Here is a 26,653-nt window from a genome sequence, read left to right as displayed (position 1 = left end):
TAAGATTGAAAGGGTTTTTCATGAAGGGTAAGATGGAAAGTCACCCGTAATGCTTCGGCATAGACGATTTTTCGTCTTTCCCCTCATGAAAAACCCTTTTAATCTTACCCCAACCAAAGAGAATTTAGTATAGAGGTATATTGTCAAAGTAAATTTTGTAGTCACAGTAAATTTACTGCCATCTTTCGTCACAGCATTAAAACTTTTTGAACGCCATTTGACTTTGATCCTTAGTGTTTCACTGATATGTGTTAAATTTGTTAAATATCAAAATGTGTCGCCATCTACACGAGTACAGGTCAAAGGTATGGCGCCATCGATCGCTCAAAATATTAAGTGATTCAAATGTCAATGTCTTCTATAGTCTCCTGAGACCCAGAAGCAGTTGTTTTGTTTTGGAATTTGGTACTCTTTGTTATTCAACAAAAGTTTAAAATAGCTTGTGAAATATGTACAAAAACTTGTAGCGGGGGTCTCAGGAGGATAGAACAGCATAGTTTTTTGGCGTTTTCAGGGTTGGCCCCATATTAAACGTTGTTCAGTATACCTACATATTAATATCTACCCCTCAGAATATGGTCCGACATAACAAAATCAGCCTGTATAGCAGAGCCATCGTATTGCGAAATGGGAACAATTTGTCGTTAGAACCATCATATGAAACGTATAGCGGAATTGATTTAAAAGGCATCGAATATCGGTAGAATTCATATCCTCGATTGAATTTATTTGATAAAATGCTTTTTATCGCTACATTTGAGAAGATTTTTGGATACAATGGAGGAAGGAATAAAAACGCAAAACACTGAGATGTATCATTGTTAGTAATATTTTCTCATTTCCGGAAATATCTATTCTGTGAGTGCAGACAGAGAATTGTAATAACATCTTTAATATCGTCTTGAAGATGGCTGTGTATGTATTATTCTTTAATAAAACGATATCTGAGGTATTCAATGGTAGTTTGTTTTGTAAAAATATATCACTTTTATACTTATTTAACATTTCAGTTACAGAGATAGATCTAATACCTATCCTCGTAGCTGTCAATAGTAGAAGAGCGCGAGGCTAGATGTCATAGGTTGACACCTTGGGTAGTCTTGTTAAGGCAGCGTTACACATATCAATGTTAAGGTTCCTTTACACTCTACTACAGTGTATACATTTTCGAGGGCCTAGGAGGCGTATTCAGATTGTAATAATAGGTTATAAAGTTGATCTGGTTTTTTTTTCTGGCTTACTTTCTGCAATTTTGCACAGGGTGAATTTGCCAATGTCGGTGTTGACTTTCACACGTGAGGGGAATGTTCATTCTGTTTTTTTAATGGATATGATCGGTCAGTGTCAAAGGTGATGACATTTCTGGTTAAAATAAGGCTGGCTTGAGGAAGAAAAGAATTTAGTATGTATGGTATTATTTAGCAGCAAATTTAGCATCTACTAGGTACCTACTACAACTGGGCTACTCTATTCAAATGTCATTTATTTTCTGACAACTAAAGTTCATCCATAAATCACAGTATACGACGCATACCTTATTTATAACTTCTAAAAAAACCGGTCAAGTCCGAGTCGGACTTGCGAACGAAAGGTTCCGTACCATTACGCAAAAACGGCAAAAAATCACGTTTGTTGTATGGTAGCCACACTCAAATATTTATTATATTATAGCGGCAACAGAAATACATCATCTGTGAAAATTTCAACTGTCAAGCTATCACGGTTCATGAGATACAGCCTGGTGACAGACAGACAGAGATACAGACGGACATACGGACTGCGGAGTCTTAGTAATAGGGTCCCGTTTTTACCCTTTGGGTACGGAACGCTAAAAAGCAAAATACTTCTTGCAGTACGAACACTACGAAAAATAGCGGATGATAATGATAAGAAAAATATTGGAAAAAAGTCGCAAACGGAATACTATCTAATAGGTAGGTATAATAGGAAATAATAGGAGAATGGACGGAATGAGAGTTTGTTTTGCTGGTACTAAGAACAAATCGAAGTATGCGTACTGGCGTAGCTGACAATTTTCATAAGTTTCCATTTTTATTAATCAGAAATGTACGACTTCTACGAATCCCAGTGCAATATTTATATGTCGGGGCGTGACTCCAGAAGGACGTATTGCAGCGTTACAGTTCATAGTTTTAGACGCCTGTATACAATTGATTAGCAATGTTTGGCTACTAGCAATGTTTGCTGTTTGGAAGTTGTAACGAAATTCATAACGTAGAGAGTAACGCCATCTATTGGCGTGTTGTTGAACTAAGATGACAGGTAGAAGGCTTTGGAACGTCGAGAGGTTTCTCTTGGGTGAACGTAGGCACGAGTTGGCATTTTTGTCGTTATGTTGGTAGACTGGTCAAGCAGGTTGACCAACTTGACGTTGAGGCGGGAGCACTGGAGCAGCGAGGCTCCGCCGCTGGTGTTTCTTCTTGATCGGGCCGCGCTAGAGATCGGACGTACTCGTTAGCCAACCTCGTGCCTAACTCGCCACGTTCCTGAAGGCTTATACCTGAAGGATTATTCTGAAAGCTTATAGAATCCAACGTTCTTTATCCATTTAGCTAAGTGTTTTATTCCAAGTGTTATTTTGATTTCTTATGTTTCATTAGTAGCTTACTTTTGTGAAATAAAGAAAGGATGTGTTGTTTTGAAAGGATGTGATCTTTTATTTTACAACAAATCAGTTTGCATCGGAATAGCAATTGGTTCTTTTTATCATTTAGTACTGAGATATAGTAGGCGCTAGTATGGTTAACGAGAATGCTTATTTGATGCACTAGTAGCATACTAATTTAGCTGTGAAGTAATACATTGAGGTACTATGCCCACCGCCGTCGCCCGTGCCTTCGTCATATATAATATTGCACTGTATTTTTTTATTTAGAGTATCAATTAATTTAAGCTTATGTAACCCATTCTCAACACGCATTAATAAATTTCATTTCATTTCATTTCATAAAGTCGCTTTGGTCTCTCTTATAAATGTGTTAATGCTAAACAGTATCGAGAAACACGACAGTCCTGTGTTTGGAGATATTTTTATTTTATTATTTCTAGTTGGGAGCGGCAAATGAAATGCCGAGAATTTTCCGTTAAAATAAATTTCATAGCAGACTAATACCTCGTTATTTGTTTTACAAGGAGGCAAAGTTGTTGCTTAATCTCCCGTGCTAATATTGATACCTGAGCAAGCGAATGATTCCAAACAAACGAGCGTAGCGAGTGGTTTAAAAAATGGAAACTTGAGCCTTGCGAGGGTTTCAAGGCACGAGGGTTATCAAAGAAAAACAAACCAAATCCATCCAAAATGAATGGTGCTAAATATTTATCAAAAATTAAATTCTACCAGCAAACATAAGAAAACAAAATTTGCATTTGATTACTTTGCCCCACATGAGGATAAAATGCAACTTACTCGTCAGTTTTTGAACAGTAAAAAGAGCCTTTACCAGCTGGCGTCCTGAAAATTAAATTTGATATTGTACGACTAATGGATACATCCAATTAGGAAAAGTGCCGTCTAATATTATTCCGGCATTTGTAATGAGTTCTCGCGGAGGGAGAATTTATGACGCTGCGAGAATGTTGTTGGTGCGAGAATATTAGCCGTCATTGCTCAATATTGCGTCTCCCCATATAACCATTCCAGTCGCAGAATCACAAAGTGGTAACTAAATGTCAGATGTGTCGTAACAGAGTCCACACAATGTGTCTAGAATTGTTTCGAAACAAAGTGTCGTCGCCGTGTCTACACTTTTCCGTAACAAGGTGTCGACACATTTGTGTGCACTTTGCGTGCGGTTTGCGACTAAATCTGACAGCAAATTTGTGACAGCAAATGTCAATATAAAATACCTCTTGAAAACCAAGGTTTGTCAAACTACTATTAGTGTCTCGTGTGCTCGTAATTCTAGTAAGTCATCATGGGCAATGCAAATGATAATAATCGACCGAAACCATATAAACACCCAACACCCGTCAACCTTTTACAGAAAAGTTTTTAAAGAAATTCAATAAGCTACTTAGGTCAGGCAACGAATGCTCCAAAAGTTGTAGAGGGAAATGCTCGGAACACAATTTTTGACTCCGTAACTCGGTTTGACAAGTTAGGAGGTGAACATATCAAAAGTCCCCGGCCGTAGCCCTTGAGCGGGGGGGAGAGAGGGGGCTTTGAAGGTCCCATTTTCCCGTTTTTCGATTATATCTCGGAAACTATGCATCTCAGCGACATGGCCACTTATACAAAATGAAAGGTAATTTAATTTGTTACAAGTTTATTCCGTCAATTTTTTCGATATGTTGAATAGTTTTTGAGATATCCGCTCTTGAAAGTTTATTTAGGGCTCTCAATTTTATCTTGATATATCTATATCAGTGAAGGTGCTAGGCCGTGTTTGGTATCGTTTTCGTATAAATCTGGGGTGCTGAATCCATTTAAGATATCACATTGACACCATTCCACAAAATAAAAATAAATCTTTTTAGGGTTCCGTACCTCAAAAGGAAAAAACGGAACCCTTATAGGATCACTCGTGCGTCTGTATGTATGTCCGTCTGAATACACAAAATAGTTCTTTACCTATAGATGACAGGAAAACCTATTAGAAATGTGCAGTCAAGCGCGAGTCGGACTTAATGTACGGAACCCTTAATACGCGAGTCCGACTCGCACTTGGCCGGTTTTTTTGAAACTCTTCTTGACGCTTAACCGCTGAACCGATTTCGTTGAAATTTGGTATAGAAATAGTTTGCGTCCCGGAACAGGACATAGGATAGATCTTATAACCAAAATCATCTTTTGAAGGTGTGAAAAGTGGCCTGGAAATTTGTACGGGAAATCAATAACCGCTGAACCGATTTATATGAAATTTGGGATGGTCTACATCTTTGATTTAGTTAAAAATGATGAAAAAACATGACTTCAAACCTAAACTTAAACAGTATTAACTTCAAGAAGTCAATTCTGAATTCCCCCCTACACCTCATTTCACACCTTTAAAGGGTGATTTTTGAGATAACTTATTATATCCTGTCTCGGGACTCAAAATATATGTGTACCAAATTTAAATTAAAACTGTTCAGCAGTTTAAGCGTGAAGAGGAGTTTAAAAGAAAGTATTTTAATAAGTTTATATGTTTTTACTTCGGAATGGTGTCAATGTGATACCTTAACTAAATTTGGTACTGCGAATTTATACGAAAACGATACCAAAACATGGCCTCGTAGCTTTACTGTTGTAGAAGTGAAAATAAAATTGAGTGCCCTAAATTCTTATTACTTGGCCAAACTTGTGTAGAAGGAAAAGGTAAAATAAAAGTCTTCGGCAGGAATATAAGACACAAATATATTTTTTTTTGCGTTACTATTTCATTCATCAAATATAAACATACCTTGATTATACTATTCTAGTGAGATCCTCATAGATAAACAAAAACATTTACTTAAAAAATTACAAGGTCGAAATGTCACGGAACTTTTTTTTTTTTTCCTTTATTAAGGGGCTTTTTCGATTGAACGAATATGTCACCCCATAAAAAACAGACTTAATTAACAAAGTTAAAAGAAAGTAAATAGCTACATCTAGTTTAATTACATCACACATTTCTGTCCCTCAGACCGCACTTAACAATATTTAGTACCTTTTCAACAACCTCAGACATGGGGTTCGAAAGGTAGGTATTACATAACCCAATGGAACTGTCATTGTCATGAAATATCTGTCTTCTAAGTCGCTCATTTCGGACACACTCCATTAAAATATGATACACATCCTCGACGCGATTACATAAGGTGCATAATTCCGAATTCACTTTACGCATGAGGTAGGCGAACTTATTCAATGGAATGTGTCCAGAGCGCAATCTCAATAATAAAACTAGATCCTGCCTACACAACACACTATTATCAATCCAAGGAGAATTAAAGGGTTGTGGCTGTATTGTCTTATACCAAATACCTTTGTCCCTAGATCTCTCGTCGAAATATTCCTTCCACAATTCGCGACACTTTAATTTGACTAAATGTAAACAGTCATTATTGCCCCCATATAATGTTTCAAGTGAAATTCAATGCCATCGCTGCATGCCTGTTTTGCTAATGCATCAGCTGTCTCATTGCCACTTATACCTACATGCGATGGAATCCATTGCAATATTATAACTTTTGCCATAGATTTAGTAATATGTGAAAAATATAAACTTTTATGACAAAAAAAATCTGGACACAATTTAAGAATCACCCAATTGCGTCGAGGAATCATCTGTATTTTTGCATGTTTCATTACCTCCTCGCTTCTTTTTTGTCCTTTGTATTCTGTAGCAATTTGTTAGATCTGAAAATAAAGATCGTCAAAGAAAGAAGCGTCGTCACGGATGTCGATTTATAGGTTTTAGGGAGTGCAGAATTCGAAAACGATGATCATTTTATAATCCAAGATGGCGGCTACGTATTTTGTCATAAAAGTGGAATCCAAAATAGTCATCATTTTCGAAATCTGCGCCCCCCAAAACCTATAAAACGACACCCATGACGACTTTTATGACAGTGCATGGCCGCCATTTTGGATTCCAAAATGGTCATCATTTTCGAAAGCGGGGCCCCCTAAAACCTATAAAACGACATACATGACGACTTTTATGACATAGTGCATGGCCGCCATCTTGGAATCCAAAATGGTCATCATTTTCGAAATCTGCGCCCCCTAAAACCTATAAAACGACACCCATGACGACTTTTATGACATAGTGCATGGCCGCCATTTTGGAATACAAAATGGTTATCATTTTCTAAATCTGCGCCCCCCAAAACCTATAAAACGACACCCATGACGACTTTTATGACATAGTGCATGGCCGCCATTTTGGATTTCAAAATGGTCATCATTTTCTAAATCGGGGCCCCCTAAAACCTATAAAACGACATCCATGACGACTTTTATGACATAGTGCATGGCCGCCATCTTGGAATCCAAAATGGTTATCATTTTCGAAATCTGCGCCCCCTAAAACCTATAAAACGACACCCATGACGACTTTTATGGCATAGTGCATGGCCGCCATTTTGGATTCCAAAATGGTCATCTTTTTCAAAATTGGGGCCCCCTAAAACGTATAAAACGACATCCATGACGACTTTTATGACACAGTGCATGGCCGCCATTTCGGATTCCAAAATGGTCATTATTTTCGAAATCGGCACTCCCTAAAACCTATATATCGACACCCATCTCGACTTTTATGACAAAGTGTTTTGCTACCATCTGCATGCAAGACATTTCTATTATTTTTACGTACAAAAATGGCCCCCTGTCAACTTTCAATCGAGATTTAATCGATAATTTATTCGATTAATATTCAGATTAATTCAATTTCAATCTATGTTAGGTCGACTAAACTAATCGCGATTAAAATTTGAGAATTAACTTTTTTTATTCCATTAATTAGTCGAATAAACAGTTAATCGATTAATGCCCATCTCTGACCACGGCATTTTTACACTTTGAGAATATCTGAAAACAAATCAACACAAGGAGCCATTTTGCAAATCCAGTAACATACCAGTAACTTTGTTATTACTTTTGACAGCGCGTGTCATGTGTCAACACAGAGTCGACACAAAGTCGAAACATTTGTGACTGCAATATTTCTCAGCCTTGAACCATATTTATACATCATAATTAACAAGTTTCGTAGTATGTAAAGCGTTATTTCTGTTATTTAAGTATAGTATACGCATCGAAGTACTAAAAATGCTTCAAATAATATAGTTATGAACACAGGCACTGAGAAGTAAACAATTTCATTTCCGGCTAAACTAAAACAATGTGGTGGCGCGTTGATTATATTACACTTAGTTTATCAAATCACTCGAGCAGTTTAATTCCCCATAATAATTTAAGTCATATTGTAATATAAATGCAAACAATATATAATTACGTCTTGTAATCCGTTTAAGAGATGGCGTATTAATGTCACTTATTTTTATTTAAGTATTTTTCCATCTGACAGTTTCCATTTGACAGGAACAAAATGAACGAATGAACGAATGATTCTGGCATAAAGTAGTCGCAAACCCGAAACAATGTGTGCACACGGCGACCACACTTTATGTCACTTTGTGTCATGTGTCGACCCTTCCCCATTTCTGGTAACTGTGTCGACACGGCGACGACTCTGCGACTGGAATTGTGACCGAAACAGATGGTGTCGACACAAGATGTGTCAACACCGCGTCGTAACGGCGACTGGAAGTGGTTGTATGGGTCATAACACGGGCAGCCGTATGAAAATGATACTCGCAGCTACGGGGTGAGACCGCAGATATAGATATATCAGATATGCTACTTACAAATAATGATATAAGATAATTTTCTTCGTAATAGGGAATATTACGCAAAACTCTGCGTAGGGGGCGCCACTACCTCTATCCATTACAATCTGGGGGTCTACCGCGAAACAAGAAAATCTACATTTCGTTATCTAACCTCTCTATCACTCTTGCATATTCGAGAGATAAAGAGGCAGATCTGATAACTAAATTTCGATGTTTGCGTTTCCCGGTAGGCCCTTGTTAACAAACCGCCTTGATGCATCAATGTCATATTTTAATGTCTGTGAAAACTTTCCAAAAAACAGTTTAAGGCACAGGCAGAACATTGCAGTAATACCCCCTGTTGTCTTTTTTTACGTACCTAATCAAACAAACAGTACAAATTAAGTAAACTATAAACAATATTAAAAGCAATTTGGCTATCGCTTGACGATGCACGCCATAAAATAATAGTGATCACGAGGAAATTAGACCAATAACGACGATGTAACTATTAAATAAATATTTGGGGGCAATCTTACACAAACCTTCTTAGCCCCAAACTAAGCAAAGCTTGTAATGGGTACGAATGTACGCCACGACATTATATACTAAAATATATAGATAAATACATAAGTAGGTATTTACATATAAACATTCATAGATAACATCCATATCTCAGGAATGAATATTCGTGATAAACATAAATAAATTTAATAGAATAAATAATGAATAGAATCAGGCGTTACTTTGCGGTTTTTTGTTTTTTTTTTAATACATATAAAACCCTTTACCGGGTTACAAACCCGGGACCGGCTGCTTCGTTGGCAGGTAGGCGGGGTCACTACCGACTAGGCTAGGAGGCCTTCATAACTATAGGTATATTATATTATTGAATATCTCATCCTAGTCGAATCCTCATGTCTGAGGGTCGTGACCACCATAATGTAAGTCGCTCTGTGCTGTAGTGTATGTGTGTATTGAACATAATTCTTGCTAGTGTGGTGAATCGACTGTAGTTTTATAATCTGGGACAGGCGCATAAAATACTCCGTGGGAAACCCTGCGTCCCTGTCCCTGCAATGTTATTCGCTCGAAAACATTACACCGTAATAGCAAAACAACATTTTCCATAATTTATTGTCCAGGTTGGCGGTCGTCAAGGGGAAATATTATTTCCAACTTCAAACTGGTGGTAGATTTATGTCATTCATAAGCACATTTTTATAAACAAGAATAAAGGCCTGTGCACACCGGCTGCGTGTGCGTGACGTGTACGTGCGCGTCACGCACACGCAAGCCGGTGTGCACAGGCCTTAAAGATTATTAACTACGAGGTAGGTTACGCGTATGGGCCTTACCCTGCAAGGGATTTTGGGCTCCACTGTTATAAGTACAGCACCTATGGCCCAAAATACGTTAAAAAAAAACAGGGATGTTCTTTTAACTTACACGTCTTATACAAAATGTTATTAAAAATTAAAACTTCTATCATTTCACTACAGTTCGTTTTTTTAGAATTAGAAATAAGGTAATCAATCTTGACGTGTCTTTTTATTGAAAAAAAAACTTTTGAAAAATAAGTCACTGCAAATATTTATGTAACAATTATGAATCATATTATACGATTATTTACATTATTTTGCTTTCATAAGTAATAGTTATTGATTTTTAAAAAGCGTTTTTCAAGTAAAAGACACGTCAAGATCGCGTAGGTAGTCTTTTTCTAATGCTACAAAAAACGAACTATATAACAAAACGTATTAATATATATTCAAAATATTCTCCTAAGTCTACGGGTACCTACTACCTCTTCTAACCAACACTAGATACCTATATTTAAATCTCGTTATAACTAAGTACCTTAAGCGGAACCTCGAGTTTCACATAAGTTCAACAGCGATTAATATGTACAGAACTTCTACTAAATGGTTTCACATTTGATGCTATAATTAATCAAACCTCGTTCGACAAATTAGTGTGCAACTAAACAAGTTACCTCCTGGATATCAGTGGGCCTACCGGGAAAATCGAAATTTCGTTACCTATCTGCCTCTCTATCAATCTATATTATTGGAGCGACAGAGAGGCAGTAACGAACGATTTACAATTTTCACGGTAGACCCTCAGTAACAGGAATGTAAGTGTCGAAGGTTCCAATCGCTTATCGAGCAAGTCGAATATTAGGTGCCTAGAGTTAGACCAAGAAAAGTCTGCAGCGATTTTGATAGCCCACGCAGTGCAAGTGTTATTTTAAACTTCTATGAAATTATGACGTATAAATAACACTTGCACTGCGTGGACTATCAAAATCGCTGCAAACTTTTCTTGGTCTAACTCTAGTGTGTGTGCTCCCCATTTGAAGAGGTGGGCGTAAAGCCAGGGAATTAAAAGGAGACATAACATAATATCCCGTGCCGCGCGAAACTTGCGACGGAAGATATGACATGACCATCGCTAGTGTTTTTAACTTTTATCTCGATTACTCTGAAAATATGCTTCTTGGTTAAAATTTTGCTGCTCAGAGTGAATTGCAAAAAAATTGTACGTAATTAAGCGCAGTTAAGAAGCTGTGATTAGTCATAACTTAATTGATTCATTTGTGTTACGAAAATTAACTATGTAAATTGTATTGTATTGTATTTATTGTACTTAATTCGTACACATATAAGTCTATAGCATACGCTAACACATTTTCATGCATCTAACTTAAATAGAAATGGCTTAAGTGTCGTAACACAATGGAATCAATTAACTTTTAGACTAATTACAGGTGCTTAACTATGTAAACATTTTTTGCAATTCACTCGTCAGATCCCTCGGCAATGTCACTAGTTATTTTATAATCAAATGCGGGGTAACGATATAAAACAGAAAAAAAAATACTTGTTTTTGCTTTTTGCCCATCGAGCCAAGTTTAACCTTTTATGGTTTTTGTTATTTGCTTGCAAATAAGTCTAGTTTCCGTGTATTTTCTTTCATGACATAATTCCTTGATTAAAACGTGTAAAATTCAATAAGTATAAAAACTACAATTTTCGTTAGCCCCCGTTAAACATAGTTAAGGGTCAGAAATTTAAAATAGAATGGTTAGCTCGAGAATTCGACTCTTGGTTCAGCATCCTTTGAGGACACAGGGTTGGGACACGGACACCTCTGGCTATTCATTTGTATAATTAAGTAGACGCGTTAGCGAGAACCAAGCAGAACTCTTAACGAGTGCACAAGTGTTGAGATATAAGCGAGGGTTGTTCGTATGAATATATACCGGCAAATATCGTGTCCAGCCAAGTTCAAAAAAAAGGAACTGGCGACTCAGCAAACGTGTGTAATATTACACGAACCATTTCGAGCTACTTTTGACCCTAATAATAAACAGTAGAAGCTTTCAAGCTAACGCTGGACAATTAAGTAAGTACATTATATTATGTGCACGATAGTATAGTTGAAGAAATATAATTTACACCGATCGGTCATCTTTATCTTCCCGAGTACTACAAAAGGACGAAGGAGCAAGCCGCCACGACCAAGAACGTAAATATTTCAGTTTTGCATTAGACTCCAAACTTGTTGCCATGAGAACGATGTGATGTAGATAAAATATACCTATTTACAGACCTCTACAGACCTAATTCTTGGACTTGTTGGTTTATTGCTCATCACGCATGATTCGTTAAATTAGGTAACCCTTTTATTTTATTTAACAGGCTATGAATATTTCGAAAATTCAACGTAGAATAATAATAAGGATCAAGATTGTTTAGCCCAAGTACGTTTTAAGTAAATCCAGGTGTTAATGGTTTTATTACACTATTTACAAAAAATAGTCCAGCCGTTATAGTCGAATAGTCGAGCGATAACATTCATCGGTGCAAATATAATGTACCAACTTTTGTAACTCCTTTTTTTGCAAATAAAGTATTATGAAGTATGAAATAATATTTCTTCGAATAACTGCCCGATTCGAACTTTAACATACGTCAATTAATATTAATATTAATTGACGTATCTTAAAGTTCGAATCGGGCCGTATATTAGGAGTAACACCGTGTGAAACAAGCAAATCCGAAAAGGGTATATGACTATGTTGTGTAGGGTAGGGACCTTGCATAATAATATGAGCAACTATGCCAAAATATCTGGAACAAATAAAAACAAAATATATTATGGTAAATACCCCATTTTGAATAGTTTATAAACTTTAGTTATTTTTTCTTCTTCATCAATTAACTATCTTACCTATGTAAAGCTTATATACATACCTACATGTAGAGCTATCCATAAAATACTACCTGTAGAGCCGGGTCATTCCGGCTGCGCCTCGTTGTGTAATTCCCGAGTTCCGACCCTTGAATTTTAAGCACCGTTACTGCATAAAATTTACCTGTTGCATAAAATTGTACTATAAAGATGGTATTATGTTGGCTGGTATTATTAGAACACCGTTCGTTTTCGACTTATTTTGGACTATATTTAAAAGCACAATTTATTCACTAATTTATTTTTCTTTATTTTGTTAGACTTCATAAATGTATGGAGTATCCGAGTATGTTTTATCGGCGCCTGACCCGGTTTTGTCTTATATTGACCTATGTATTTTACTTAACTACATACTTTATAAGTGTTGAAAAATTATGTCGTCTCAGGTACAGTCATTAAATATAAAATGAGGAATTATTTATGTATATTTTCAACTTTAATATGGTGACCAGAGAGCAGGCAGCTTTCTCTCGCAGCGCATAAGTAATGCAATTCAGCGAGGGAATGCTGCCAGCATCTTTGGCACAATGCCGCGGGGGCCTTATTAAGATGTATTTTAATTAAGATTAGTTTTATATTTATATGCAAAATTTATTTGTAACGCCTAATATTAGTCCTTAAGTAAAAAATACTATATCATTATTATTTTCAACCTCTATTTTACCTCACTCTAAACATAATACTTCACCTTAAGTGTATTTTCTACTTATGCCAACGTGTTAAAGTAAAATGTATGCCAAGGTTTCATAAGACGTAACTACGCGGTCCCTTCGCTAAATGACCGTATGTTGTGAGCCCAGTATTAAGTCTTCTAAGGGCCCGAGCTTTGTGCCCAAGCTTTGTATGCAGGTTTGTTAATAAAATCTTTATGTCTCGTGCCGTAAAATATATGCCACAATATTTCATCCTAACGAACTTCCGGTTAAGGTTAAGGGAGTTTCAACCAGAGATGAGCAACCGGAAACTTCAATTATTTTTCTTATTTGTCTATTATAAATAAATTCAAATTGTCATTCCATTACTTCAGATTTCATATTGATTGGTTGTGTCATTGATGTGATTTTTGGATTTATTTTAAATATTGATAATTAAACTACAATATCGAACGTAAAATTCCCCATTCATTCATTACCGTACATTACGTCGCACTTACCCATATTAATAATATTATTTTACATAATCCCACTCTTGACTTATTCTAACAAACAGAAACGAAATTCCTAGCCACGGCAGCCCGTACACCCACAACTATTAATATTAATTAGGTAATTTTAGTGATAAGTCTATTATAATTAGTTTTAAGTACATATGTTTGTAACCCATAACTTGCATGTTTGGTTTAACTGTCAATGTAAAGTTGGTTAAATAAATAAAATAAAGTAATTTGGCAAAATTATAATTAATAATTATGTTGTAAATAATAAAAATAAATGTGTGTAAATATGTTTTTGTAAAATATAGCTCATGAAATTGTGTAAATATAGTTGAAAGCTAAAAGTTAGGTATTAGATTAGTGTTAGGATATTGTTAATGTTGTATTGTATAAATAGTTAGTTTTAGGTTGTGCTAGCTATAAGAATTTTGTCTTTAGGGTAATGAAAAATAGGGCCGGTTTTTTCCGGCCGACTCAGATAACCATGTTAAAAAAAAACACCATTCCATACCATTTTTTTAATCGCTATATTAAGCGTGTATAGGGTGCTGTCAGGGTGTAAATTCGCATCAGTGTGATAAACCTCATATCGCTGGTGCAGTCTGGATCTGGACGGTACCTTAAACCTACTGCCTCTGAATGCAACCTTCAGACTTACTCAGTGGCAGCATTCAAGGAAACGTAGGTATATAGGTACCTATTGCGAAGATTTTTATTTGTTTGTCTTACGTATGTTGTCCTATTCAGTGGAAGTCTAGCGACGAAGATAGTATTACTTATCGGAGTCGACTTGATCTACGATTCGACTTCTCCCACGTACATGCATAGTGATGTGGCAGTGCTCGGGATTATTCCCGTTTACAGATATATTATATTTATACATAGTCGGCAGATATTTATGGCAAATATCCTTCTTAAAATTTTATTTTATGGTATGTAGATACAGTCAAGAAATTTGAATTTTGTGCAAGTCATATAGATCCTTTTAGGTTTAATGTTTTCATATTGATTGTCACTGTGATATACACACTACAGTGGCACACACTTATGTACAAAAAAAACCGGGCAAGTGCGAGTCGGACTCGCGCACGAAGGGTTCCGTACCATAATGCAAAACAAAAAAACAAAAAAAAAGCAAAAAAAAAAACGGTCACCCATCCAAATACTGACCACTCCCGACGTTGCTTAACTTTGGTCAAAAATCACGTTTGTTGTATGGGCGCCCCATTTAAATCTTTATTTTATTCTGTTTTTAGTATTTGTTGTTATAGCGGCAACAGAAATACATCATCTGTGAAAATTTCAACTGTCTAGCTATCACGGTTCGTGAGATACAGCCTGGTGACAGACGGACGGACGGACGGACGGACGGACAGCGAAGCCTTAGTAATAGGGTCCTGTTTTACCCTTTGGGTACGGAACCCTAAAAATAGGAATGTATTTCTTAATTTCACCAGTGTCTAGATAATTATTAATCAATTCAATAAAAAAATTGTTAAAAGTTTACCATAAAAACACCCTAACGTTCGAATGTCCACTGCAGCAAGATACTGTTGCCGCATCGTTGTAGCTGTACGAGTTAAGATGACAGTCCATTTCCAACGACAGCAGCACTACCATTCATTTTACTATGGAAATTGACAATAAAGGTGACAGTCCATTTCCAACGACAGCAGCACTACCATTCATTTTACTATGGAAATTGACAATAAAGGTGACAGTCCATTTCCAACGACAGTAGCACTACCATTCATTTTACTATGGAAATTGACAATAACACCGACGCGTTCGTACTAGTAGTGCAGCTGCGGTCAGAAATGGGATGTTGCCCTTAATTTCCTTGATAAATGCGGCAGTAATGCGGCGGCGAATGAAATTGACAGATACAGCGGCGGCAACTACGACGCCGCAAAAGTAACAGGTGCAGCTGCAATTTACATCCAAACCACAATAAATGTTAGTGAACCACTTAATAAAGGTAATATGTTACATTAGGATACGCAAAATCAAAAACTTCCGATCGGGAATGTTCCCCGGCACTACCCGTCCCGTGCCGCGAGCAGGCAGGTAACGAGCGCGGGCGCCGGCTTTGATCTCGCCGCCTTCTTTGAGAACTGATTGAGCGCAGCACTCTGTGTGCATACGAAAAATGCCAGCCTGAGATTTAGATACTAGGTTTTTCCTTAAAATATTTTTCCTTCTAGTTGTCTATGGTTAGGCCTTGTTTAGTTTAGTCAGCCCGACTTAAAAAAACACCACGAGTATACATTCATGCCCTTTGGGGTTGAGAAACTTGAGATGAGACCCTGGGCCCGTGGGGTCCTAACGCTCTACAGCTTTTTAAAGAGCTATCCAAAAGACTAGTCAACTCCACTATGGCGACCAAAGAGCTGGCAGCTCTCGAGCAACGTATTAGTATCGCAATACAGCGGGGAAATGTTGCCAGCATCCTCGGCACCATGCCAAAGGGGCCACATTTTCTAGATATATTTTAGTTATTAGTTTTTAATCTAAATTACATGAAAAAAGAGTGAGAAACGTCCTTGCCAACATAAGCTACATGCATGCCAGGTTTCATGCTTTCTTCTGTATAAAGATGACAGTCCATTTCCAACGACAGCTGCACTACTGTTAATTTTATTATGGAAATTGACAATAACACCGACGCGTTCAGTACCAGTAGTGCAGCTGCGGTCAGAAATGGAATGGTACCCTAAGATTGAGTAGGTATACTTTTGAAATTTGTTAGGAAAATAATCGGCGTATTTATTATAATATTGTTGAAACTTTCCAGTCGCTTTTAATCAACCTGTTAAAGTCAAGGCGCTTTGTGAAGCTTAATTAAAATATTGGCAAAGGATTTGAATTTAAGTTTATTTAATATCGGATTGTAAATTATTAAATAGATTATTATAATTAGCTTGTTACTTTTACATACAATTTTAGGTTAATACTGGGTAAAAAATATATTTCTCAATAAATTATTCACTAAATAATTTTATTAATATTCAGTATAATAACATTGGTATTCAATAAGATTAAAAACTAAAATTTTAAACTACCTAAAATTAAAAACTAAGATTAAAAACTAAACTAATCTAAATTAACCCTTCGAGTGGCATTGTCCTCCTCGAGGTCTCTACGGTAAGTCGCGGTGGCCGCGAGACGGACAGACATAACAAGCCGGTTGAGTGGCGCAGCCATTTTGGAAAAATATACGTCAAGTGGCGGGGCCTCAACGGGTGATCATCGCGAATTTGGCGCGTGTTAGAAATATGACCGTTTCCCAAAAAAAATCTATTAATGATATATACAAACTATATATCACTGAATTCAGCATAAAATGGGTTATTGGATTGTATACCAATGAATTCTATTCTATTTATGTGAATTATGCTAGACTTGTTCTAATCTCATATTACCAATTTTTTTCTACTTTCATGTAAAAATACGTATAGTTACGAAATAAAACAATTGATTGTAGAAAAAGCAGTCTTTATGAAAAAACAATACATTTAACACGATTCACACAGTTTATTTCACTTTTTATCAGTGCGTATTCCGTTTGAATGTTCGCGGCTCGACGACGGTCGGCGCGTAATGGGCGAGATGGGGCAGGAACGTCACGTCATTTCTAACAAACTTTGTTTTACGCGGGAATTCGACCGTTAGGGAATACCATCCTTGTTTATTGACGAATGCATCTTGCAAGAGTGAGCAAGCAAGGCATAGTTTTAACGGTTTTATTTTAGGCGCGAAATGCAGCGTCGCACAGAGGCCGCGAGACGGTCTCTGCCAATTACGGGCTTGTTATGACCGAACCTTCTCGCGGCCTCTGCCACGCAGAGGCATATTTAAAAAAATGGCCGCGCCATTTGTCCTACCGTTCAATCGGAGGTGCTGCCACCCGAAGGGTTAAAATAAATCTAAAAAAGGCCCCCGCGGCATTGTGCCAAAGATGCTGGCAATATTTAAAGTTATTTTTTTAGAGACGATACAAAATATATTATATTTACCACCTAAAAAGTACCTTTCTTTTTCAAAATAGATGCCGATACCTAAATAATGGAAAGTTTAAACAGATTCAACCTAGAATTAAATTCACTGGTGAATCAGCTGGCGGCTTCTTCGCAAAACGTATCAGCATTGCGATACAGCGAGGTAATGCCGTCAGCATCCTTGGTACTTACAATGCCTCAAGGGCCTATTTTAGATTTAAGCTAGTTATTTATTTAGTTTAGTAATACCACTGTATATATATATATATATATATATATATATATATTATGTATATAAATATCCATTCAATTCACTGGTAAAGTAGCCTATTTACTTACTAAGAGCTTTACAGAGACCTAGATTGATTGCGTCAGGGAATACAGACGAACAAATTTTATTCCTCAGCATATTGCAATGGAAAGCGGTTCAAATCACTTTGTGCTTTGGTATGTTAAAGATACATCGCTCCTTGTGCCTGGACGTTCAGTCATAGCCTCGTAAGTCCCCGTGTACTTGTACAAGTACAAATTAAATTCGAGTTTTGAACTCATATAGAAATAAAAGAAAGTTCCAAATTCAAAAGAGCCAAAATTGTCCAAAGTCTTACGAGAATAGAACGGGGAGGTGGAATCGAGTCATGCGATTCCTGTGCACACTCCAATAATTAACATAAGATAATAAAAACTGACTTCAAAAAGGATTAAATGAAATAATATCCCTATGCGCTAGCATCAGAATCTGTTTTAAGACTATGCCAAGTCAATTCTAAACTTGATTATCAAAACTTGACAAAAATGTTTTTAGAACCTGACTTGCTTAACAAGCATAACGAAGAAGACAAATAGAGTTAAAGAGCTCCGTTCTGGTCTTCATCAGAAGTTCCACTTCACCAAATGGCACTTTTGAATGCAAACATCGGGTTTGCTGATAAGCATGTTAAAAACGCTAGAAGATTATTTTGAGGTTAAGATTTGAGAGTTCCCTCAGGTACTCATGGATTCCATCATCAGAACTGTATTTGATAAAAATGGGACCATACCTACTTTTGAACAAAAAAATATTGATTTATTCAAAAATAGGCATATAGTAGTTGTACACGACGCGCGTTTAGATTAATAAGATGTAACTAGATAATAAAATAATTAAGATATAATTTAGATAAGCCAAAGTTTGTGAATAATAAAATATCCTCCTATTGTGTTTCATTACGTAACTCTGCATAACGGGAGGGGCAAAGTGTGGGTCGCCGGCGGCGACACACACTTTGCGCCTTTCAAATAAGAATGTGATAATAGGCTAATTAGGAAAAAAGTCTAATTAGAAAAATAAGTTAGGTAGAATAGCATAAGAAATAAAACTTGTAAATTAATAAATATTTAAATAAAGAAAGCATGAGGGCCGAGGAAAAGAGAGGTATCATATTAGAAAGAGAGGTATCATATTAGAAAGAGAGGTATCTTATTAGAAAGAGATAGGAAGTCTGCGCGCATGCGCCGATCTCTCTCGATCCGCGCATGCGCGCCACGCGGGTAGCGGGGGACGAGGTACATAAAATAGGCAGTAATAAAAGCCGGTACGTCGCCCCGCTCAGCGTCAGTCCAGAACCAGCAGCCGACTAGGAAACAACTAAAAGGAAAAGAAGAAACCTCTCCAACCTCGACCCTCCTGCATCTGAAGCCAGCTGCGTTGTTTTTATTGCTCCATCCTCTGCCGCCTACGAGAATTTCTACAGTCCACTCTCCCCCCCCCCTGCGCACCCCGCTGCGATGTATGAAGATAGGGCCTAACACTCACATTGTTTGGTCCTCGTCGAAGCCGGATCTCTGAAGCAAGAACACAGCAAGATGGTAGTAACAAGAAACAACCACAACAAGGAAGATGAAGAGTCGTCAGAAAATACCGCAAAATCTCCGAGCTCCGAGGAAACCGGCACCACGTCGGGTACCGGCACCACGTCGGGCACCGGCACTACGTCGGGCACCGGCACTACGTCGGGCACAGGCACTACGTCGGGCACAGGCGCAACGTCGGACTCAGCGAAGACGTTGGACACAGCTGCATCGTCGGGTACGGGCGCCATCAGGAAGACGCGTCCCACACCAGAGGACCTACCCGGGCCGAGCAACGCCGTCCACCCCGCTGACACGTCGGGCATTAAGGCCACGCCTGCGGCCAGCCTCGCCGCCACGATCGTCGAGCGCAACCCCGTCGAACTGATGCCGCCACCGAGACCGCCGACGAAGCCCGCTCGGTCACACCGATCCAAGGCCTCCAGCAAGAGACTCCTCGCGGAGTTGGAGGCCAAGGAGAGGTTAGCCGAGCTAGAACTGAAGCGCGTGCAAGCGGAAACCGAGCTAGCGAGAATACGTCAAGAAAGAATAGACCTGGCGTCATCAAGAGAGGAGTCAGAAGAGGAAGAGGACCTCGCTCCACAGCGCATCGCTGACTGGTTCAATCGCCGACCCGAACGAGCGACAACATTAGAAGAGGCCGCCCATATAGAAGAAACGCAAGAGCCCGCCGCGCGCACTACTAGACGACGCGCGCGACCGGAAACATACGAAGATGCTCGTGCGATGGACGTGTCGTCGCTAACCGCCGCCCTCACAGAAGCCATTCAAGCCAGCAAGTCTTACAAGAAGTACATACCTGACCTGCCGACGTTTAGTGGCCTGTGTACCGAGTGGCTACAATTTAAGGCCGCGTACAACGAGTCCGCGCCCAGTTTCTCCGCAAGTGAAAACGTCGCCCGTATAAGAAGAAGTCTAAAAGGTGTCGCCTGGGAGGCCGTCAGCGCCCTCCTCATCAGCCAGCCGCATCCAGAAGACGTCATTAAAGCACTAGAAAGAAGATACGGAAGGCCAGACGCACTACTTGTCAACGAACTGGAGAAGCTAAAGGGACTGCCGCGCCTCACCGACAACCCACGTGACCTGTGCATATTCGCCAGCCGGATCGCTAACACAGTGACGACTATCGAAATATTGAAGAAGCCGCAGTATCTCTACAACCCCGAGTTACTGCGGTCGATAGTTGACAAGTTATCGCCGATAATTCGCAACAAGTGGTACGACTACGCAGCTACAAGAGAAGAGACGCCCGAACTTAAGAAGATTGCCGACTTTTTGAATAATGAAGCCGACAAGTGCACGCCTTACGCTCCGCCTGAAAATACAACGGAACATAAAGAAGTAAGAAGTGCAAGAAAGAAGCCCGAGCGAACCTACGCCGCCGCAGTCGAAATCAATAAGAAGCCAAAAGAAGAGAAGCCGGCGTGCCCGTTATGTGAGCACGCTACACACCAATTGCCGTCGTGCCCGCAGTTTATGAAGATCGACACGAACGAGCGCTGGGAAGTGGCCAAGAAGAACAACATTTGCTACCGATGCCTCGTCAGCAAGCATCGACGCTTCGCCTGCCGCGCCAAGCCTTGTGGCCAGCAGGGCTGCCCCATGAGACATCATCGCCTACTACACCACGAGAAGTCGCCACCCGCGGCCGCCGCTGCAGCCGCTGCCGAGCCACCCTCACCACGCAAGCCAGAAGAAGTCGTGGCCTCGGCAGTGAACCAGATCGCCTGCGCGACAGCACAAACAAGACGCGCCTACCTGAAGATAGTACCAGTCACACTACGCGGCCCGCGGGCGGAAGCAGACACTTTCGCTCTACTAGATGAAGGCAGCACCGTGACAATTATCGACTCGGCGCTGGCGGACACACTCGGGCTCAACGGCCCCACCGAACCAATGTGGGTGCAGGGCATAGGCGGGAAAGAGATGGAGCACAATCAGAGCAGGAGGGTCGAGGTCTACATACGCAACAAGTACGGCGGGCAGGAGCAGCGCATACCAAACGCGCACACCGTCGGCAGTCTGGGCTTCACCACACAATCCATAGGTGCGAGCGAGATAGATGGCTGCACACATCTCAGAGGACTCAAGCACAAGTTAACCTACCAAGGCGCAACCCCACAAATACTCATCGGTCAAGACAACTGGGAGCTAATCGTGTCGCGGGAAATAAGAAAAGGACGGCGCGATCAACTCGTCGCTTCAAGAACCCTACTAGGATGGGTACTTCACGGCTGCCGCACCACTAGAGCGGAGCCGATCGCGTACTGCTGTGCGCACCTCACGCGGGCCAAGTCGAACGAAAACATAGAAGAAACAATGAAGAAATATTTCGCTCTCGAGTCCCTATCAATCGAGCCGAGGCGACCGAGCAGCGATCCCGAACAACAAGCGCTTCGCATATTAGAAGAAAAGAGCCGCCGCTTACCCGACGGCAGGTTCGAGACGGGGCTACTGTGGCGCAACCAAGAAGAAAGAATACCCAACAATCGCAACGACGCACTGAAGCGGCTACACACGCTCGAGAGGAAGCTGGATCGAGACGCAAACCTGAAACAACAATACAACGAGCGCGTCAACAATCTACTCACCTCAAGCTACGCCGAGCGCGCGGCCACGCCACCAAGCGGCAGGACGTGGTACCTACCTCACTTCGCCGTCTGCAACCCAGAGAAGCCGAAGATAAGACTGGTCCATGATGCTGCGGCCACCTCACACGGCCGCAGCCTCAACGACATGCTGCACACGGGTCCAGATTTCCTGCAATCACTACCCGGCGTCATCATGAAGTTTCGTCAACACAGCATCGCAGTCTCAGCTGATCTGAAAGAGATGTTCATGCAGATCAAGATACGCGAAGAGGACAGGGACGCACTCCGCTTCCTATGGAGGGGCGATCGCCGCGAGGGAGAGCCAGAAGAATACCCCATGACTTCAGTTATATTCGGCGCGTCGTCATCGCCGTGCACCGCTCTATACATCAAAAATAGAAACGCACGAGAGCACGCGACACAGTACCCGGAGGCTGCGCGAGCAATAGAGCGCAACCACTACATGGACGACTATCTCCAGAGCTTCAACACAATAGAAGAGGCAAGACAAGTAACAAGAGACGTCGATCATGTACACCAACAAGCCAAGTTTCAGCTGCGTGGGTGGGCTACGAACGAATATGAAGCAATAAGAGACGTCGTCGGCAGCGAAGAGCGAGAGGGAAACACTGTCCCTATCGGCGGGAGCGAGATAGAAAAAACGCTCGGCCTGCTGTGGGACACAAACGAAGATAGCATCCGGTTTCGCCTCAACACTAGAAGAGCTCAGCCCGAGGTGGTCAATGACCTCCGGCCTCCGACGAAGAGAGAAGCCCTAAGCATCATAATGTCAATATTTGACCCGCTCGGCCTGATTTCACCTATCACTACGCCGGCCAAGCGAATAATGCAAGACACGTGGCAACATAACACGAGCTGGGACGAAGCTATACCCGAAAATCTGCGGGAGCGCTGGAGCGAGTGGCTACAACAACTGCGAGACCTAGGTACCCTAAAAATACCTAGATGCTACGACGCAACGCCTGCCGCCGTGCGCGAGCTACACACTTTCGTCGACGCTAGTGAAGAAGCATACGCCGCCGCCGTGTACTGGAGGATGACGCGAGCCGACGGGTCAGTCAAAATAGCCCTGGCCGCCGCCAAGAGTCGCGTCACACCTAGGAAGCCTATCTCCATACCTAGACTGGAGCTGCAGGCGGCCGTCCTAGGCGTACGGCTAGCAAGAACAGTGATAGAAGAGCACGACTTCGAGATCGCTTCAAAAATATACTGGAGCGACTCTCGCACGGCGCTAGCATGGATACGCGCCGAGCCCCGTACATTCAAGACGTTCGTGGCCCACAGACTCGCCGAGATAGAAGATCACACTAAGAAAAACGAGTGGAGATGGGTACCGACAGCACACAACGTAGCCGACGACGCGACCCGCGCCACACCAGCTGACTTCGATACGAGCCACAGATGGTTCGTTGGCCCGTCATTCCTGTACAATGAAGAATCGACTTGGCCCCGTGAAAATAAAGTCGAAGTTCCCGTGACCGGTGAAGAAAAAGAGACGTGTGCTGCGACAGCCGCCGTGCCTGAAAATAAACACGCGGCCATACCTAAGTTCGAGCGCTTCTCAAAGTGGACGCGACTACTACGTGCGACCGCACGTGTGCTACAGTTCATCGACCTCGTGCGCCCTCGACCCCGTGACCCCGCCCGGCCCGCGACACAACTTATCGCGGCGGCCAGGCGCAAACGAACGCGCGCAAACGAGACACAAGACGGCGCCTGGAACAAGCGTGCCACTCACACACGCACACCTGTCAAGATCGCCGCTACGCCGCCACAAGAAGATAAGAAGTACTTAGTGTTAGAAGCCAAATACCTAAGTGCCGCCGAGAAACTACTAGTACGCGCCTCACAAGAAGATAGCTACGAAAAAGAGAGAGGGCGCATAGCAAGCGGCCGCGCGCCAGACAAGGACGACCGACTAGCCAAGCTGAGTGTCTATATGGACGGCGATCACATTATACGTCTGCGGGGCAGAATAGCGGCCGGCGACTTACAAGAAGAGACAGTGCGACCTATAGTGCTACACGGGAAACATCACTATACAAAGTTATATGTTTCTCACGTTCACGAACAGTTACATCACGGCGGCACCGAAATAGTGGTTAACGATCTGCGACAGCGTGTCCATATAGTGAAAATAAGACCGACAGTGAAACAAGTGATCGCCCAGTGCCCAAAGTGTCGCCTGCGTCGCGCCAAGCCCGCGGCGCCATCTACGGGTGACCTGCCAGCGGCGCGCCTAGCACATCACGTTAGGCCCTTCACATACACGGGTCTGGACTACTACGGGCCGCAAGAAGTTACAGTGGGCCGTCATAGAGAAAAAAGGTACGTCGCACTGTTCACCTGTATGACGTCGAGGGCCGTACACCTGGAGATGGTTGCCTCACTGAGCACCGACTCCGCCATCAACGCACTGCGCCGCTTTATCGCTCGGCGCGGGTGCCCTACCGAACTGTGGAGTGACAACGGGACTGCCTTCAGAGGTGCACACCGAGAGCTGGCGGAAGCAATGAGAGACGCCGCCCACGCACGCCGCATCAATTGGCGTTTCCTTCCCCCCGCCGCCCCATTCATGGCGGGCGTGTGGGAACGTATGGTGCGCACCGTCAAAGAAGCAATGAAGGCTACGCTGCACGAGAAGTACCCGAGCGACGAGACCCTGCAGACCCTACTGGCGGAGGCGGAGGCAACCGTCAACTCAAGACCGCTGACCTACGTGGCCGTGAATCCAGAGGACCCGCCGGCCTTGACCCCGAACATGATCCTGCTGGGGCCGGACTGCTACTCACCTGCACCCGGCACCTTCGAGGAGAGCGACACCAACGCGCGACAACACTGGAAGCGCGCCCAGCAGCTCGCCGACACCTTCTGGCAGCGCTGGGTTCGCGAGTACGCGCCGCTACTCCAACACCGGCGGGAGCCCTACGACGGAGGAGTCGCCCCGGCCGTCGGAGACGTCGTCATCATCTGCGACTCCAACCTCCCCCGTAACACATGGCCACGGGGGATAGTGACGCAGACGTACCCGGGCAAGGATGGCGTGGTTCGAGTCGTGGACGTCTCTACGAGCAAGGGACACGTGCTGAGGAGGCCGACAAAGAAGATCGTCGTGCTACCAGTAGGTTCGCGAAGCGACGGCGGGAGAAATGTACACGACGCGCGTTTAGATTAATAAGATGTAACTAGATAATAAAATAATTAAGATATAATTTAGATAAGCCAAAGTTTGTGAATAATAAAATATCCTCCTATTGTGTTTCATTACGTAACTCTGCATAACGGGAGGGGCAAAGTGTGGGTCGCCGGCGGCGACACACACTTTGCGCCTTTCAAATAAGAATGTGATAATAGGCTAATTAGGAAAAAAGTCTAATTAGAAAAATAAGTTAGGTAGAATAGCATAAGAAATAAAACTTGTAAATTAATAAATATTTAAATAAAGAAAGCATGAGGGCCGAGGAAAAGAGAGGTATCATATTAGAAAGAGAGGTATCATATTAGAAAGAGAGGTATCTTATTAGAAAGAGATAGGAAGTCTGCGCGCATGCGCCGATCTCTCTCGATCCGCGCATGCGCGCCACGCGGGTAGCGGGGGACGAGGTACATAAAATAGGCAGTAATAAAAGCCGGTACGTCGCCCCGCTCAGCGTCAGTCCAGAACCAGCAGCCGACTAGGAAACAACTAAAAGGAAAAGAAGAAACCTCTCCAACCTCGACCCTCCTGCATCTGAAGCCAGCTGCGTTGTTTTTATTGCTCCATCCTCTGCCGCCTACGAGAATTTCTACAGTCCACTCTCCCCCCCCCCTGCGCACCCCGCTGCGATGTATGAAGATAGGGCCTAACACTCACAGTAGTGGTAGGTATATAAAAAGATTCTGGGACGCCTCGCACCAGATCCGGGCCGTTCTAGCGTGACTCATCCTTTATACTGGTTTTGTCAGAGTCTGATCGTTTGCCTCAGCTCGGTGACCGGTTGAAATGACTCTGCCGCTCCAACATACTCCTCTAATTACGTACACCTGCCTGCGCTCGCAAATATTATGCTCTAACTACCGAGCAAGGCAATTGCGCGCGTCATTCAGCTCCACAGACTACACAGACACCACATTACGAATCATATTTACAAAAAACACGAAGTCAACACACATATTTTGTAGAATTTTACTTGTAAAATGCTACGAAACTAGCAATGTGTGTAAACTGAAATAAATTCAAATATTTTTCTGAAAAATAATTTAATTTGTTCAAATACTTCTAATAGTAGCAATGTGTGTGTTGTCACTTGTTTAGTTTTAGTTTAGGTGTAGCTTAGTTTTAAGTCAGGTACCCACTGAAAATCAGCGTCATGGCTTGCCGTGGCATTTATATGCTGAATGGGGATCCTGTTTAGCATCTAGTTTGTGTAATTTGTGTTATTTTTTATACTCAATGAAGATGTTAAATAAATGTATTTTTT

The sequence above is a fragment of the Cydia splendana genome, chromosome 6, assembly GCF_910591565.1.
Source record: "Cydia splendana chromosome 6, ilCydSple1.2, whole genome shotgun sequence".
NCBI classification, from domain to species: domain Eukaryota; kingdom Metazoa; phylum Arthropoda; class Insecta; order Lepidoptera; family Tortricidae; genus Cydia; species Cydia splendana.
The sequence above is the reverse complement of the archived record's forward strand: the minus strand, read 5'-3'. Positions refer to the sequence as shown.